An 18,132-nucleotide genomic window follows, 5' to 3' on the forward strand; every position below is an offset into this window, starting at 1 on the left:
TCCGTGGCAGAGGTGCTCCAGTGACATGGCTTGCGGCTGGAAAGTCATTTGGAGATGGTCCTGCGCTGCCAGGTGGGAAGCAGAGTCTGTCTGTCTGTCCAGAGACATGGCTCTTCTCCAGCCTGCCCACGGCGAGCCGACGGCTGCGAATCCTCCTTCCCTGGGTGCCACCTCCTTTTGATGAATGCATTGGGGTGGCCCCTCAGCGGCCCACACGCGTCCCATCGCCACCATAGAAAGCGGGTGGTCGGCCAAGTGGGTAACGGCAACAGGTTGATGGGAAAGCACCCAGAAAGTTTCATTCCTGAGCCTGCTGCGTCCTCCCCGCGCAAGCTGGGGCTGCAGCCCTGCTGTACCTCCGCTCCCCCTTCACAAGCCAGGGGGGAAAAACCACATCTCGGTCTCGCCTTGCGTGCAAGTGCTTCGAAGCTGGGTTGGTTCCTCCCGCAGGGACAGCCCTAGCATCCAAAAGCAGCAAAAAATATCTTGGAGGAGATCCCTCTGTGTTTCAGCTCTTTCTAAAGCAATCTGACCTGGTTTTATCTCCGCCATCTCCTTTGCATCCTAAGCTGCCAAGCGGCACCTTTGCGGTGGATTCACGAGCCGGGATTACCCGAGATGAATGCGGCATTATCAGAGTCGGCCATTCCCCCACATCCATGCTCCGGTGAAGTCTTCTGGCTGGGATGTGTGGGGCTGATTGGAAATCCTGCACATTTATCTAACCCCATCCCCCAAAGCAGCTGTTGGCCTGAAAGGTGGCTGCTCCTCTCACGATCCACATTCCACCTTTCCTGCCAAGACCGGGGGAGAGAGAGAATAAAAGTTGCTTTCCTATCATTAGCAGATGATTGAAAAACCTTGCAGCTCCCCCAGCCAAGCGTGAGAGATACCAGCCCCTTTAAGAGAGACCCAAAAGAGTTTGACCGGGGGGGGGGGGGGGCTCGGGGGCTCGGGTCACACCTAAAAGGGCTGGAAATAGAGATTTGTGTAGGATCCCACAGATTCCTTCTCGGAAACAGAGAAAACCTCTATTCAAGGGGAAACTGAGGCAGTGACAAGCAAGTAGAAGCGGAGCAGAAGCGCATCAAAATTGTCATTTATCCACACCCCTCTGTTCCCACAGTGAACATATAATGCATGGGCTGGTTTAGATTGAACTAAATTTACCTCTTCATTGCTCTGATTGCAGCCAGTCTCACTTCTGCCCTGACCCTGGACACGTAAGTGCTGCAAAATCCCCGCCTGGCACATGGGGGTATTTGCCCCATCTCTTCAGGTCATGCAGCGGTCTGGAGAAGGTCTCCTTCAAAAGAAAAGGTTGGGTCTGTGCCTCAGTTTCCCCTCTCATTGCAAAGGAAATAGCTGGTGGCAGGGGATGCATGGTACTGCCTTGGGAAGCTGTGAAGCAGTGACCCCCGCCGTGAAACGGCTGAAAGACCTGGAGGGACAGTTAGTTCTAGCTGGCAAGCTGCTGTTTGTATTGCCTGGGATCCTGCTATCTGCAAGGAAGGAAACTGACCTCAGGCAGCTGGAAAAAAGAGAAATTTCCCAGGAATTTCCAAAGGTTTTTCCCACCCTGGGAAAAAATTGAAATGGTGTATGTGTGCCCTGAGATTGCTGCAACCCCTGGCACTGCCCTAACTGATGAGACCCCAGCCCCGGCGTGGCAGCCCTGGACCAGGGTTGGGATCCTTCAGGCAGCAGGGATGCTTTTGGTATAATCCTGCTGTATTTCGCCAACGCTCGTTGAGCTGGAGGTACTTCTTGTTGCCTCCTCCCAGTTTTGCTGGAGCTGCTCCCTGGGAAACTTCTGGGCTGGATTTCGTCTCAGCCTTGCAGCGGTGACCCTGCAAAGCCACAAAGAAACCACCGACGCCTCATTTCGGGGCTGCGGGATGCTCACCCCAGCCTCAGGCTGTCAGCAAGAGCGAGCTCCGCTCGTCGCTTCGGGCCCCTATGATGAAAGCAGACCTGGTTTTTATGGCTGCCGATGGGCAGAGATGCTCGTGGGAAGTTTCCCAGCAAAGCTGAGCAAAGAGCAGACGGTTTTGTTGGGGAAAAGGAGGAGAGGGGCTCTGCTGAAGGCCCTGAAACCTCCCAGCAGGAGGGAAGAAAATGGCAGAGAGATTTGCAAGGCAAGAGGGAATGAGGCTCGCAAAGAGGAATGACCTCTGCAAAGCGCCCTGAGGAGAAGCAGTTTGGAAAGGAAGATCACAGCTACAGATGTGTGAGTGACGGATCCAAGATAATTCAGCTGGGATCCAGCTCAAATGGGCGGCTTTTCATCGGCGCATACGCTCCCTTCCACGACAGCTCCTCTTCAAACGCTCTGCTCTGACAGATTAAAAACCATTCCTCCTATCTTTGTTATCCAAATCCAGAGTCAAGTCACTGTTTGGTCGTTTTCCTTTCAAAAACGTGGCCGTGAAGTGTTTCGGCATTCAGGCGACACTTTCCCCAACATGGGGGGGGTGAAGCTTTGCATCAGGTTGCATTAAATTCTTTTGGTCTTACCCGTTTCGGTGAGCAGGTCTCTTAGGACTCTGCCAGCGCTGCACAAATCGAAAATCAGGGCTGCCAAAACTAGAAGCCTACACACATCCCAGGGGCTCGCAGGGGTTGGCAACAGGGTGTTTGTCGCCCCTGCAACCTGCAAGAAATAATAAATATGGAGGAGCAGAGCCAGAATTTGCTCTGCAGGCATACATATGCCTTATACAAAGGCAAAAAAAAAACCCCAATATGCTTAAAAACATTAAGAGCTAAACCTGCTTGATCTGCAGGTCCTGGTGTGACACACGCAGGCTCTGCACAGGTGGGAGTGATGGTAGCGGGCGTTGCTGGCCAAAACGTGTGCGCTGTGGGATCCTGGACTCGAGCCTCGTGATCTCAGACTGTGAAATAGCTTGGGTTAAGGATAATCACCCAGGTAAGCGCAGGGCACGCTACATCCCTGCTCTGGGTGAATGGCAGGAGGCAAATTTCTGTGTTCGGAGTCTAGGTTACACTGCCTTTCCATTTATCAGGGAGATGCTGTGGTTTTTGCATTTTATTATATTTAATGGGGTATTATTTTTTTCTCACTGGCTGTTTGTTTGAGAAATTTCTCCCAGGGGAGCTTCTTTTGATCGCTCGGTTGCCAGACAGAATGACATCAGACAGACGCTCAGAGGAATGATAAAAAGGCAGAGCCTTATTTCTTAATAACAGTCTCTGGCAAAACACAGAGTGAAGTTAAACACACTGGAGAGCACCAGGCCCTGATGCTGCTTGGGGTACAGGGCAGGGGAGAGAGGAGGAGGCTGCTCTCCCCCAAATTGTGCACCGACATCCCCACGTTAGCCAAGAATACTACCAAGGTATCATATTCTTCATCAAGCAAAGGAGAAGGGACAGCAGAGGATGCTAAGCCAAGTAGGTTTTGCCCTCACCTAATTATCCCTTATCATTTCACACGGAAGCTGTGCAAATCTCCTCTACCCTGGTTTAGCCCAGATTTTCTCTTTAATCCTTGCACCCCATTGTAGCACTGTTACTGATTTCTCCAGCAGCCACAGGGACTGGCCCCCCAAAATGGTACCAGTTCAAGGAGATCTGAGCCCTTAGTTACAAAGGGGAAATCCTGTGCCTTGAGCATCTCTCAGCCTCATCCCTTACCCCTGTCCTGGTTGACAGAGGCTTAGCCAAGGATGTCCTCCCCAAAGGAGCACTTGACAGCTTGCTTGTGTTGCAGGAGCTCACTCCAGTTACTGGCGGGTGGTTTTCTGCTTTGCCCTCCTCCTCAAGAGTCACTTGCCCCCTCTGTGAGCATTGCACCTTTCCTCCCATAGCTATAGGTTTGCTTGTGTTTCCAGATCAGTTCATGCAAGAGTACGAGTATGTATTGAAGTATAACATGTGAGGCATTGCTTACCTGATTATTTTGAATAATTTTCTTCTCTGGAGCCAAGCCCCTGAGATGTGCCTTCAAGAGGAGCGGCTCTCTGCACTGCTTGGGGTGTTTCACAGCTCCCGAGTCCAGGATGTCACAGCATTTCTGTTGATTCCTGCTCCTCTCTCCCTCGTAGCAGCCTCTAAAAGCAAGAGGATAATAAGAAAGTCAGATACTCCCTTCTGGAGATGGGCAGAAGACCTCAGTCTTGGCGCCAGCTCATCAGTTAGGAAAAAAACTCATCCTAAACTCCCATAATCATGTCTAGTCCCCAATGCCCGTGTATTCCCCAACTAATACCCTGCTTCTTGACAACATGCAAAAGGTGGCATGTGAAAATGCTAAAACCCACTGTCCTCTACACATTCAGGGTGAGTTTGTGCTCTCACGACTGTAAGAGGTGGCTGAGATGGTTTCAGGTAAACACGAGTCTAGCACAAGCATCATCTGACAGCCTGGGTATACCAGTGAGCTTCCCTTAGTCTCTGTTTCCTTGCTATGCTCTTATAAGCAGGCTTCACGGGGCACTCCTGAAAAGTAACCAGTAAATAAGGCTTTAAAAGAATATTTTCCCTCTCCTCTTTTTTTTTTTTTTAATGTGCTGAATTATTCAGGAGCAGTAAGAAAATGCAATGCAGCCAGCAGGAAGATCAAAGCAGGGATTGCCTGGGGTGGGAGCGCTCCCTTTGCCCAGGAGCTGAGAATTTGCCAGGGGAACAGAGAGCCGGTTGTCAGCTCAACACAGGAGATCATTTTCCATTCATGCTCTGTGGCCATTGTCTGGACCACAATGGCCATCCCCGGCCTCGGGCAAGACGGTGGTACCACGCTCCGGTGGGTGTCCTGCCCTGGGGAGGATGGCTGTGCAGACAAGAGATGCAGTGTGGTCGCTCCTGGGTCGGGGAGGAAGGGGATGCACGCGTTAATTCAGACATACAGAGGGGGGTTTGTAGGAGTCTTCTATTTTCTGCTTTTATTTGTGCTGATGCTTTCATCCAGGCTCAATTCCCACTTTTCTGGTCAAGTCTGCAGAACATGGACATCCCAGTTTAACATGTAACACACAAATACAGAATTTGCGTAAGTAAATCCACCAAAACCTAGTCCTTATAGATTTACTGGATCAAATTTCTCTTCCAGTTTCTTCAACAGCACCTGAAGAATCAGGATATGAATCAGGATTTCTCAGACCGAGGGCAAGTTTGGGAAGGGTCTTTACATAATTTAGATGATTTTGCCTCACTTAAATGACTTTGCCTCATCTGCAGATGCCTTAAAGCAGCTTAAAAATTGTGGTTTTGTCTCCAAGCTTTGGAGACAGGGCAGGAAAAGCTTTACCCCCTCAAGGATGCTCTCAGAGTAGGGATCCTGTATCCACACCCAGAACTCTCCTGGCAGTTGAATTAAGGTCCTTAATACAGCACTTGTCTTCCTTGTCCCCTTCCAAGCCCTTTAACTCGAATGCAAACGCAGCTTTACCACCGTCACGAGCACACAGAGATACCTTGACCCTGTGGTGTTAATAAATCTGGATCCGAGAAAAAAAAAAAAAATCTAAGGGAGAAAAAAATCCCAATCAGACCCCAGTCCCAATGCCCAGTATCACATCCCCTGCTGCTAAAAACCATCCGGCTCCAGCCGAGATGGACACTGGGCTGCAGGTGACCGGCCTCATGTGAAACAGATGATCTTGAGAGGTCTTGGAAGAGCCGGCGGGGCTGGAAGCATCCCTGGAAGAAGCGCTCTGGGGCGGGGACGGGCAGCGAGAGGGTGGGACGGTAAAGGCTTCTTCCAGGAAAGAGCCAGCTGAGATTATTACATGCAGTTTGTTGTAATTTCCAACAAAAAAGGGCCTGGGAAGGCTGGGGTGAGAGACAGGCTTTCCTGGAAAGAGGGGGGGGCTGGATGGCTGTAATCTGGATGACACATCCCCCCTTTGCCTGTGTGAACCCCCTCTGCTTTCTCCCCCCCAACTCCCGATTTTCCAAAAAGGTGGAAAGTTTCCACCCATGCCTGCTCCAGTGCCTGTGGGCTTACGCTGCCCTCCAACTCAGCACCCCATGCGGAACAAAGTCACTGGCCAAACTGGAAGAAACAGGCGCCCAGGCGCTGGCAAGGAGAGCCCCTCAAAAGCAGACCTCGCACCCCCTGCCCCAAAAGAGCCAGGTGAGCAAACACATGCTCCCCAAAACCACAATTCCTGGATCCGGCGTTGCCCAGAAACATTGCCTGGGAGTTAGGCTATTAATAAAATGCAGCAATAATGCTTAACATGTGGACTGTGGCTTTTGCTGTCCAACTGCCTTTCCCGCATTAACCACCTAATTAACTGATAAGGGAAGGAAGCGGGCGACAGCTTTTCCAGTTGGAGCCACGATGCGAGATGAAGGATGCAGGATATATTTACCCAAACTTAAATTTGGCCCTTTTTCCTCTTGCCAAAACAAGCAAACAAACAAATATCTGAAAGCTCGGTGTGGCTTTTTGTGGGACTATAAGCGATGGGGACAATGCTAATTTTAAAACCCATCTGCAAGATCGCTTTGCTGGCAGCCTGCAGGGACAGAGATGGGAGGGTCGGCTCCAACGGAGGACCACTCGCTGATCCACGTACACGGCTGCCCCTGCCCTGGGGACAGCGTGGGTGACAGGACACAGAACAATGGCCTGGGACAGAGCTGAAAGGTTTTGATAGCAGCTTACATCGGGAATCAGCAATGCTCTTTCCCCTGGAGGTTACTGTGGCATAGATTAAAGGAGGACTAAAGTTCAAGGAAAACACAAGCCAGCATTGCACAATGCTGGCAAAAGGTCCCCTTTCGTGGAGAACACTTTGAAAGCTTTGAGGATGTGGGGAAGAAGAAACGCTACCCCTTTTTTAGCTTTTTCTCCTACCGCCGTGCCACCCAGATGACTTCCAGCAGGTCCAGGTGGATCTGCTGGCCTTTCCGACAGCAGCCCTGAGATTTGTCGGTGCGAAGGGATGAGGCAAGGTGATGGAGGGGTTAGCTTTCTCTGACAGCCCTGGCTGTCACACAACCTGTCCCGGGGACACGCAACTCAGGAAAAACCAAGGCAAGAGGCTGTCACCCACATCTCCTCTGTCAGACCACTTGGGATGCTGATATAGTTTTGGGCTCCTTGGCTTCAGATACAGAAAAGGGGCTTGCTTTCAGAGCAACATAGCACTCAACCAAAAACAGGGATCCAGAGCTCTTTGCAAATGGCTCTACATATCCACCTGCATCTTTGGGACCTAGCCACCCATGAGTGCTTGGCCCTGCATCCCTGTCCTGGACTCATGGCACCTAGTTTTCCATCAGAGACCATGATATCTATTTTCTGAACCAAAGCCATCTCAAACCCATCCTGCTGTTGCTAAGGGGGATTTGGGTTTCAGCTGCCAGAGAGATTACTGCCTGCACCTCCTCTGAGCTTTTGGTGCCTTACAGACCCTCGTAGTGGGATGTAAAGCCTGTGGTTCCCTGCTGTGAACCTCCTGGTTTGTGCTGGGTCACTTGATCCTATGAAAGGGGTTCGCAGCCCCGAGAGGGCAACGTGTCCTAGGTGGTTTAGGGGAAGAAGGACGTGGAGCCCAGACTAACCTCCTGGTGTCCACTGCAAGGAAACATTACAGGAAGGAGACTTTCTCGGGGGGGGTTACAGTTTCTTGCACGCAGCCCTCCATCCTGCCCTGCTGTCAGATCTGTGCAAGTCCCCAAGAGCACCCTACACCGACACACGTGCAGGCACGAGGAGGTGCCACAGATGAGGCCTCGGGTCTCAGCTCTTCCCCTCCCCTTGCTGCTGGAATCTGCAAGCTCAGCAGCAGCAGCCGCACAGCGCGCAAGCTGGGAGCTGCTGGCTCCGGAGGAGATGTGGAGCAACCCCAGCCCGGCACCATGGCCGGACAGAGCCAGGGATGCTCACGCCTGGGCATTGCATGCGATCCAAGCTGCAACGCACCCTGTCACATTTTCCTGCAGCAGCACGATGGCCTGGACCTGAAGCATGTCCAAAGATTGCAGCGGGGCTCTCCACACCATGAAAAAGTCATCCCTGGCAGAGCAGGCAAGGAAGAAAATAACATGCCCAGCATAGCTAGAATTAAGAAATTCCCTTCTCTCCCTGCAGACCAAGACACGAGCCTCTAACACGCAAGACTGCTTCGCTTGCGCCTGCAGTTTCACCACGGCCAGATGAAATCTAGGAGATAGGCTAGGAAAGCAGAGACCTGGCTTTGATGTACAACCACTGCCCGTCTTCTCTCTGTTATTCCTTCTCCCTCGTGCCAAGCTGCTATAATAGATGCTTCCCCTCTGCCCCCACGATTCGGGGGTCCCTGGGCAGATGAATTCATCACTCAGATAACTATCCACAGCCACAAAGCGGGGAAGGCCAAGGTAAACACGCATCCATCCATCAGCAGGGGCATGATGAAGCTCTCCCCCTCTTTGAGGGATTCACCCTGGGAGTTCAATCGCGAAGTGATGGCGGTAGCGAGGCAAGGCGGGAAGGAAGCCAGCGCTCACCAAGCCGGATCAGCCCTGCAAATCCCATGGAGCCACAGAGGATGCTGCCAGCATCCCTGCCAACATGATTCATTGCAGAGGAGCGCTGCCCACCTCTCAGGTGGTCCCAGCCTTTGCCAGCCAAACTGATCTTTTCCTACAAAAGTCACCGAGGGGAAGGTGTTGGTGCTGCATGTGCTGGTAGCTTTGGCAATCAGGCAGCAAGGACAGGACAGATGCCATCAGCTCATAGACATTGATGTTTCTGAACTGTAAAAGAACAAAAACGGCATCCTTGTGGTTTAAAATATCCCCCAAAAGGCAAAAAAAGAAAAGGAAAGCGAGACAAATTCCCATGAAGACAGCAAAGCCCTGAGTTGCGCCTTCACCATGTCTTCCCATCTTGCCTTCCCACGGAGGCACAGATGGACCCTGGCTGATCTCCAGACCCCAGCTGGGCGAGCAGCAAAAAATTTCCAATGCAACAAACTGGCTGATCCCCGTGACACAGGGATCTGCCTCCTGAGCAGAGGGGCACCGAGCAAGACGCTCCCTCCCTCGCCCACCCCCATCGCAAAGGAACAGGAATTTGTGGCCTGCTGGGCTAAGTGAGATAAAAGGTGTGCCATCACCATCAAGCACTGAGCGGCTTCTCTGGGGGATGCTGGAACTGAAGGGATGGGGGGTTTTTTTGGCTAAGCTGGGAGGATGAGCCAGGTTCGGGGGTCACAGCCAGCCCAAAGGCAGATCGGGGTGGAAGGGGCTGGCCTGCCCCATACCAGGCATTAGCAGAGGGAGAGGGGGGCTGTAACCACAACCCCACGCACGTGTCTCATGGCTCCTGACTGGCCCTCCCGGCTGCTCTCATCAGGATTACTTGATAAATCCATTTTTCCATAGGTTGTTAGCACATGACATGCCTCAAGGAGGACTCCTCCACCTCCCATCTCATACCAGTAAAGCCAGCTGGGTACGAACCCCTCAAAGAGCTGCTCTACCTAGAGCTGGGTTGGTCCCTCTTCTGAAAAGGGTGACCGATGCTGGGTGCTACATTGGTCTTGCAGGGTTAATCCTACAGGAGCACAACTTTAAGACCTCTGTCTCTGGGATGTGATGGGAGCTTGTCTGGGCTGTGAGGAGGAGGAGAGTTCAGCAGACAGGTCCACAGAGCAGCGCAACCATGGGAGCAGTTGGCCAAAGTCAACAGTGATACTGGGAGAGGAGCTCAGGCACTAGCTGGGAGAACAAGGATCAGACTATGATGGATCTGAAAATGTACCATGTTTACCTGGAGCTGTCAAGGAAAAGAAATTTATGTGCTGACAGGGTGGTGGCAAAGAAGAATAAGAGAAACAAGAGGGTGTAGCAGGTTCTCTGTAGGCTTTGGTCCACCCTTCACAGTCCCACCCTTGGGTGGATTTGGGTCTCTTTGGATGGAAGACAGCGCAAAAGTAGAAATTTGGAGCTACGTCAGGATCAAAGCCTTAAGAAGTTGTTTTCACTGATCCAGTGTAAAAAATAGTACTACAACATTTTCCTACCATTGATGTCCATTTTCCCCTTACCCTTTGCACATAACTTAGAGCTCTGCCCTACAATTCCGTTGAGTTGGCTCCGATAATAAACCTAATTTACATCTGGTGGGAGCCCTGACTCTTCCCTCCCACCAACTCTGCGAGATACAAGTGCTCTGCCTCTAAATGCTGATATAAGGGAAACGCGCTGCTTGCGGGGAGCGCTCGATGCTGTTCCCATTGGCATGTGATATATCATGATTAACAGTCTCTCCTTCGTCATATTACTGGCCCCAACCCGTGATCTTGGGAAGAATTCAAAGTCTGGTTTATCAGTAAAAAAATAAGCTAGTTAAACTTAAAACAGCAAGACTCAGCTCAGGCTAGAGGATGATTTATTAAGAATCATGGACTTTGGAGACGGAGAGAGGGAAAGGAAGCCACAAACCCCACATACAGCCTGTAAAAGTTCCAGTTTATAATCTAACACGAGTGACTGTACAGCTCAGGCTGAGGAGTCGTCTGGGATTCATCACAAGGTAGAGACAAGCAGCTGCAGTGAGTTCACGGACAGGAGCGTCGCTCCCGTGGGCGCGATGCAGAATCCGGCTCCTCCTTTTGAGCCGCTCCTGCACCCTCCCTGGGTACCCCTATCTCCTGTGCTTCCCAGGCTCGGGGTACCGAGGGGGACATAGCAAATCCCTGGGGGTGCTTGCCTGATTTGGGCACAGCCTGGCTCTAATGGGACTTCACAGCATCCTCTGTTTCAGTTACAAGCAGCTGCAGTTCCCCATTTGGGCAGCATCCAGTTGTTACCTGTTAACTAGGCAGAAATATTTCCTTTTGATATCTATTCATTTGTTAAAAGCAGGCATCTCCATTATGAATATGCATCTGAATATAAAGTCTCACCTAAAACCAGGCAAACGACCTGCAACAATACTTTACACTGGGAGGGTTTTTTTACAAGAGCAAAACAAAGCGTTGGAAATAAAGTGAAAAGAAAATATCAGAAACAAGGTGTCATTTTTGCAAAGTCTTTTGATTTGCAGGAAACTCGCTTTTTCCACTAGGAAGCCATTACATCCCAAACCCTCGGCTTGCACTTACAGAAAGCACTGCAGGCGTTATTAATGATCGCTAAAATCTGAGAACCAAAGCATCTAAGCCGACACCTCCCTTTCTGCAAAAGGATTACGTTCATTCATAAAACAGAAAGAAACCCACCGCCTACCAATCTGATGCCATCAGCAGAGATGAAAATCATTCAGGAAACAATGTAGTGAGGCCGGATTTCTTAGCTTCAAGCCCTACCGTTCTCATTGAGGCCTTACATTTTAATGCAGACCCTGGAAACAGGCAAAATCCTGAGGTTCCCTCACGGGCAAAATCACAGCTTGGCTTTCAGCTGGGTCCTGATGAGAAGGGGACAGGTCAAATGTATTAATCAAATCAGAAATTATTACGGGAGCATTGATCAGGGGAAACCTTCCCTTCCCTGCCGAGTGCCCGAAAGGTGTTTTGCTGTAAAGCAGGTTATAGGGATAGGTGAGCTGTTATGTGGGGATGGGAATGTGCTTGGTAGGGCTGTTAAAGGCTGGGCTTTAATTCCTACCAGGGCCAAAGCCTGGGAGAACAGCTGAGCACGGCTGCTGGCATTTAATACCCAACATCTGTGTCCTTACTGCTTTGCCACATGAGGACCACCGCCGTGGGATGGAGACAGATGCGGGTGGCAGCGGGTCCCATCAAGAAACCTCCCCTGTGTTGTTCTTGGATGAGGCAGCTGCTCTTTGCAAGAGCTCCTGGGACTTGTTTCACCTTTTTTTGGCAGCCAAGTGCCAATCTTGGGGGGGGAGTTACTTTTACCAGTGCTTCCTCCCAAAGCTGTGAAAGCAGATATTGCTCAGCTTATTAGAGACATCCTACCCGTGGGGTACCTCAAACCTGAAGTCAACAGGGATGGTGAGCACCTGCCCATCTGGAAGAGGGGGAGAGGATGGGGGGCTGTCCCTGAGGAAGCAAAATCCTTCCTCCCCACCAGATCTGCTGCCTTTCAAGCTGTGAACATCAGCAGAGACACAGTTTGCTATCTGCTTCCCAGGAGAGCGGCAATAGCCCAGACCCTTGGCTTCCTCGTGTTTGATCTGGAGCTGGCACCGGGGGAACCAGACGGGGCGAGCAGATAAGAGTCGAGTGCTGCGCTCCAGAGCCGTCATCTCCGGCCAGGAAGGCAACGCGTCAGGGACGAGCAGGAAAGGCTCAGGGACATTAAGGGCATAGGACAAACTCCTCTCTCCTCCTCCCTGCGCCTTAGGGGACAGCGAGGGCATCCTGCCTCTGCCTCGTGCCTCAATTTCTCCATCTCTGAACCAGGGATGGAGCAAAAACTTCTCCTAAAGGGCTTCTGAGGTTTATCTCAAAAACCAAACAACCCTTGGTGTGCAGGGATGGCAAAAGCCCTCTGCTCCCTGGCTTGGCCCCCTGCTTGCTGGAACCCCATGCAATGCCCCTTTCCTGTGACGGGGGCCCTGGGCTGAGCTGGCGAGGGCAGGGAAATGTTTGCTCTCTGCAGCAGAGGCAGAAAAGCCTCCCTGTGAAGGTCATTCCCCTCCGGCCCCCTAACCCGCTCCCTTAGCATGAGCCTGTGTTTGTGCATTCTTGTTTTATAGGGAGGGAAAAGCCAGCAAATATAAACTGAGCAAGCAGGGAAGCTAACAAGCTGCTCTCAGGCCTCGCTGCCCGTAAAAATGGAGCTGCAAAAGGCAGGGTTAGCCTGGGGCGAGGGACCGGTGCCTGCATGGGGCCGAGGGTCTGCTAACCAGGGTTACCGTGCTGAGCTCGCAAGATGGCAGGCCCCACGCACAGAGCATTTCTACACCCAAACAAAAGAGTCTACGTGGTCCTGTTTGGGTGCTTTCAGGCTTGGTGTCTGTACTGTGCCCGCTCTCCATCCCGGCCGTCATCTCAAGCAGCAGAGCTTTTGCTGGGAGGATAGCCCGTCCAAGCAGACACATGCAAACCAAGCAAGAGTTAGGGCTTTGAAGTATGGCTCGCTGCAGCAGCAAGCCGGCTTTTCCCACCCCCCCCAAATCAGCCTGCCCAGGACGCTGGAGGAGACTGTTTCCTCCAGGCTTCTAATTTCTACAGCCAGGAATCAGCAGAGTCATGGGGCACCATGAACACCAGACCTCGATGAGATCTTTCCTCCCTTGAAATTGTAGCCAGGGTGGCGGAGCACAGAGGGGTCAAAGCGTCCTGCTCACTCGCTTTCTGCTGGGGTAACTCCAGTTATTTCCACACGGCGTTTATGCAACGTTGCCTGGGGGTTACAAGTTTTGAGCCCTGAGCATCAGGACGGTGCCTCCCAGGACCTGCCCCCAAAAGCAGCAAGGACTGAGCTGGGAGGTCAAGGCACTTTACCCCGCCGCATCCCCAACATCTTCCCCAATTCAGCTGGCACCTAAATTATCACCTCCAGCCCCAAACACTTATCCTCCAAGCCAGTCAAATCCTTTTAGCTAAAACACCAAAACCACAGGAAATGTGCAGTTTTACAAAAATTTCAAGCCCGCTGTGTGGAAAGCAGCCTGGCACGGCAGTGACACCCCCACACACACCCCCCAGACCCTCTCCCTCCGACCACGGGTGGTGCGATGCAATTCTGCCAAAGAAATCTTTCCAGGGCTTTCGAAACAGGGAGCACTGGGTGCAGTGAGCTATGCTCATTCTCAGCTTCACAGTTTGGTCTGGTTATGGGTGCCCTGCTTTCAAACACCAAAGCCCTGCTCTTCCACCAATGGTTTTTATTGCTTTAGTAGGTGCCGACGGCATTTTGCTTCTGAGACAGTCCGGTCCCTAAGAGCAACGGTGCGAGCCGACCCCCGGCCGGCTGCCAGCCCGACCGACCATTTCATTTCCAAGTTATCCCCATCGGCCCCCATGGTTTATGTAAATTCACTTCATGTGAAGTGGATCCACTTCCTTCTCCCCGGAGGAAGAGATAAACAGTAAGGAGGCAGCTGCTGAGCGGCACGGCGCCAAACCAAGCCCAAACCCAGGGGGGCTCGCGCTGCACCCCAGGACCCTTTTTGGACATTTAGGCCAGCCTGGGGTTTTATTCCAAGCCCTCGTCTACCCTAAAGAAATATGCTTGCATCACTCTGATCCAGCCAGCACTCTAGTGTAGACAAGTAAATAAATGACCAAAGCTAAGTAAACCTGCTGAACAGGAGTTTAGCAAGTGCAGACGGAAAACCAGACTCCTTTTTTCTGCCTCCTCCTCTTTTAAAACTGGTCAGAGGACGCTGGCAAATGCTCTCACTGTGGCCTAAGAGCCGGACGACATTTCTCGGGGACTTTCCTAAGAGGAAGCAGAGAATAGGCTTCGCTCCCCGTCACCACGCACTTTAACTCAAGTGGTTTGCACGAGAAATCACTTACACCTAAAATTAACATTCAAACACCAGCCCGACAATCCTGAGCCGCAACCCCATCCGACGTTAGTCCCCGCTCTTGGAAAGACCCAGATCTGAAAGAAATCAGCATTGCAACAAGAAATGGAAAGCTGTTGCATATTGATTCACACTGACCCCAGATGATTTTTCCCTTCTTCTTCTTATCAGGTCAGGAAACCCAAGCTGAGTCTTGATAAAATTCTAGAAAAACAGAATCAGCTTCCCTTGGTTTAAGCCTTATGACCCAGTGGCAAGCAAAATACAATCCCTCCTTAGAACTGGGCCTCTTACATCCCAAAACGGTGATTTGGGATCTCTCCTCACCCCTTCAGTATTAATTTTTGCTTTTTTGATGGCTATTCATCTCACATTCATAGAACACCCACCGCCTGGGCTCACACAGGATTTGTATTTGGGGGTAAGGATTCAGGTCAGCTGAATCAACTGAGGAAAAAAAAAAAAGCCCACCCCAGCCCCTAAACCTCTTCTTTCTCCCGCATTTCCAAATACATGCCGGTGGGAAGCGTGAGGCCTCAGCACCGCTGACCCCAGGGGCTCAGTGCTGGGAGGAGAGGGCAGAGGCATCGGTCCCCGCATCCTGCACGGAGCTGACATCAGTTCCTCATGGTTTTATTGACACGGTCCCAGCTCTGGCCTGATTTTTTAATTGCCTCGTAATTCCTGCAGCACTTAAAGTTTTTATAAGCCTCCTGCTTTCCCCAAGGTCAAGAATGAGTGCCCCCAGCTCCCCCGTTTTCTTAATCACCAAATAGCAAGTGAGCAGTAAAAGAGGAACGCGGATGCCATTTCCTCGCACCCATGGGGTATGCGCGCTGTGCGGGGCACTGCAGTTTAAAGGAGGAAAAATTACTCACGATTTAAGCAGCTTTGTGGCCTTTCTTGCCCCCTTCCATCTCTCGGTGCCAGGAGGTACCCAGAAAAGCGGAGATGATGTTAGAAAATGACAGACGTCCTTCACGCCCCAAGCGCTCAAGGCTCCCACTTCAGGGAGGGTTTTGAATGTTTTTTTGTCGGACTCTTTGGAAATGTCTTACAGGAGCCGGTAGCAATAAGAGGTGAGTTTAAACCTGCGCAGTTCACCGGGAGAAGTGGGCCTGGTGGACTGCCCGTGGGTGGTAGGAAGCAGGTGGGGTTTGGCTTGCTTTATGGCAATTAGGAACAGATCGAAGCTATACGAGACTCTCTTAAGCAGGGTGTAAGGGCTGGTTTGAGTCGCAGCCAGGTGGGGTTTTCTAGGGAAGGTTTCTCATTAAAACAGCCACCACGCAACAAACCCAAGCGCCGCTGAGCACAGCCAGCGCTGATGGAAGACAATCCCATCTCACACCGGTGATGTTCACGTCACGCACCAAGAAGCAAAAGTCTGTGCTCTGTTATCTGGCCAAGACAGAGAGAAGATGTTTTCCTCCCCAAACAACCAGGAGGATCCCCCAGGGCCCGGAGCCACCCCCTGCTCAGGGCAAAGAAATTCCTCTGCAGCAGACATCCAGCAGGCAGCAGCCCCAGGGCCTGCATTTGTGAACGCGAGATATAATATATGTTACTGGGTCACTTGGTCCTGTTTATGTTGGCTGGGCAACGTGGAGTTTGCACATCTGCCAGGATCGCCCAGCTCACCACACGGTCACGCTCTGCAGCCCTGGGAAAACCAGCGCCTTCCCTGCAGAGCGCTGCGGCGGGGGAAGCCGCAGGTTTATCTGCTGCGAGCAGTGCAAGAGTTATTTTAGTGAATGGTTTTGCAATGCGACTCCTTAAAGGTCACACATGCCGTATTGCGCCCTCCACCCGAGGCTTTATAGAACAGGTCCCATAGGCAGGACAGGGGCTGGTTTTCAGAGACACATAGAGAAAAGCCAAAAGCGAGTGTGTTTGGAGAGAGGCATATGCCAGAGGTGTTATTACCTGGCGTGAGTTCAGCAGGGCGTAGCTGTCTCTGCAAGATACTGTCCATCAGCATCTCACCTCCGGGAGAGTCAGCAGCCAACATGCGAGCCTGCACAGAGATAGACACTAATCTGATATAAAGCCAACACAGCAAACTGCTGCAAATGGGTCTAAAAGGCAAAGCTTGTGCTGGTTGCAGCATTTTCACTCCAGCACCACGAGCTCTGACGTGTCAACTCCTCCCGCTTTGAGCTCCTGTTCTCCCATCCTTTGGGCAAGTGCAACCGCTCCTGCAGAAACCTTCCCTGTATCAGAGGTGAGCGGTGGTCCCTAAAGAAGGGCAATACTCAAGGGTGCCTGCATCAGCTCAGCTCCATCACCTGGATGGGAGCTGGAGGGAGAACAAGCAATGCAACATCCCCTGAAAATATCCACTAAAGACAGATGAGTCCTTCTGACCTGCCCATCAAACCAGTTACCCAGACCGGGATAATGGCTGGCCATGTGAATCCTCTGCTGGGGCACTGGAGCTGCTGGCAACAGCTGATTGTGTTTGTTCAGATGAGAACAATTTTCCTTTTGCTTTTCCTTTGCTTGTGTTCTCTTGACAGACCCAACCTGGAGGCCTCCGAGCCTGCTTGCCAACAACAACATGAGGGCGGGATGGGGACCATATCTATTTCCAATTGAGCTGTCAGCTGGCCCTGGGGGCTGTTGGGTTCACTGGACTGCTGATGGAACCCCAGCCTTGAAAGGGAAACGTGCAATCACACAGCCCCCAGGACGCTTTGCTGGACCCCCAGCCTAATAACCCACCTTAGAGTGCTGTCACCCCATCACCGTGGTACCCGAGGCCACAGGGATGGACAGCGGGGGCTCAGCCAGGGCCAGCATTTGCCATGGGGGAAGAGACATCAGGGAGATTGCACATGCACAAACACACACAGGCAGGGGGTAATTTGGAGGCCTGGGCCTATTCAGAGGGGCCAAGTCCGCTCTTCCCGTGAGAAAGTCAGACTGGAGCTTCAAGTGAGCCGCGTTAAATTCAGAAATACCTCTTTATTCCTCAGCAAGCCCTCTGGTAACACTGGAAAGGGACACGGCTCCTCCTGACCCCTGCTTTCCCTGAGTACCAGGATGAACAGAAATAGCACAGGAGACAGGGACTGAAGCAGAGAGGTCCCAAACGGCCGCCCCCGTGTCCCGGGACAGGAGGCAGGGAGCCGTTTTCCTGCACACGACTATCTCCATCATCCCTTTGCACGCTTCCCGGGAGCGCTTGTGCCGAAAGCACTACAGACCGCACACGTGCACCGTCTCAGGGCTGCTCCCCAAGTGCTGCTTTTACAGACACCCCCCGTACCCTTCCCAAACCGAAGGCATAGACAGATAGGATTGCTCATAAAACAGCCTGCACGCGCTCCGAGTGCCTTCAGAGCCCACAAGACTAAGCAGACAGCCAAAACAGAGCCCAAGCTCACATACCATATGGTTTTGGGGTAACACCAACTTCTTGCTGTTGTCCTCTCACCCTACGCATAGACAGCCCTATTGCAGTGCTGATAAATTCAAAGATATCTAATGGTTGCTTGATTTCACATGCTGGGGCTGAATAATTTCATTAGCATCTTAAGTGCCAATGAAGAAAACACATTTCTAGCTCCAAGACCTACTGAAAAGCTCACACATATCCAAGAGTGAATCAAAATACAGGAGGAACAGGAGCAACAAAAATGAAATTAAAAAGAAAGCCCTTCATGTTTTTTTAGCAAGTCCCGGACGCTAGAGAGGCAAAATCGTGATTTGTAGAT

The 18,132-nt window shown here is 51.7% G+C and overlaps 1 long non-coding RNA gene across 1 annotated transcript in view; it reads right to left on the reverse strand.

Moving 5' to 3' along the window:
* The window catches only part of LOC148054980 (uncharacterized), a 102,046-nt gene that overhangs the window by 15,865 nt on the left and 68,049 nt on the right, over nucleotides 1-18,132 (reverse strand). The window contains exons 4-7 of the long non-coding RNA XR_015706026.1: nucleotides 16,340-16,430; nucleotides 15,292-15,330; nucleotides 3,917-4,076; nucleotides 2,518-2,653 (exon numbers count right to left, since the gene is read on the reverse strand). This is a non-coding gene — a long non-coding RNA (uncharacterized LOC148054980). The remainder of the gene's footprint in view (nucleotides 1-2,517; nucleotides 2,654-3,916; nucleotides 4,077-15,291; nucleotides 15,331-16,339; nucleotides 16,431-18,132) is intronic.

Source organism: Nipponia nippon, unplaced genomic scaffold (genome assembly GCF_047370975.1).
Source record: "Nipponia nippon isolate SJK-2023a ecotype South Korea unplaced genomic scaffold, ASM4737097v1 scaffold_28, whole genome shotgun sequence".
In the NCBI taxonomy this organism is placed as follows: domain Eukaryota; kingdom Metazoa; phylum Chordata; class Aves; order Pelecaniformes; family Threskiornithidae; genus Nipponia; species Nipponia nippon.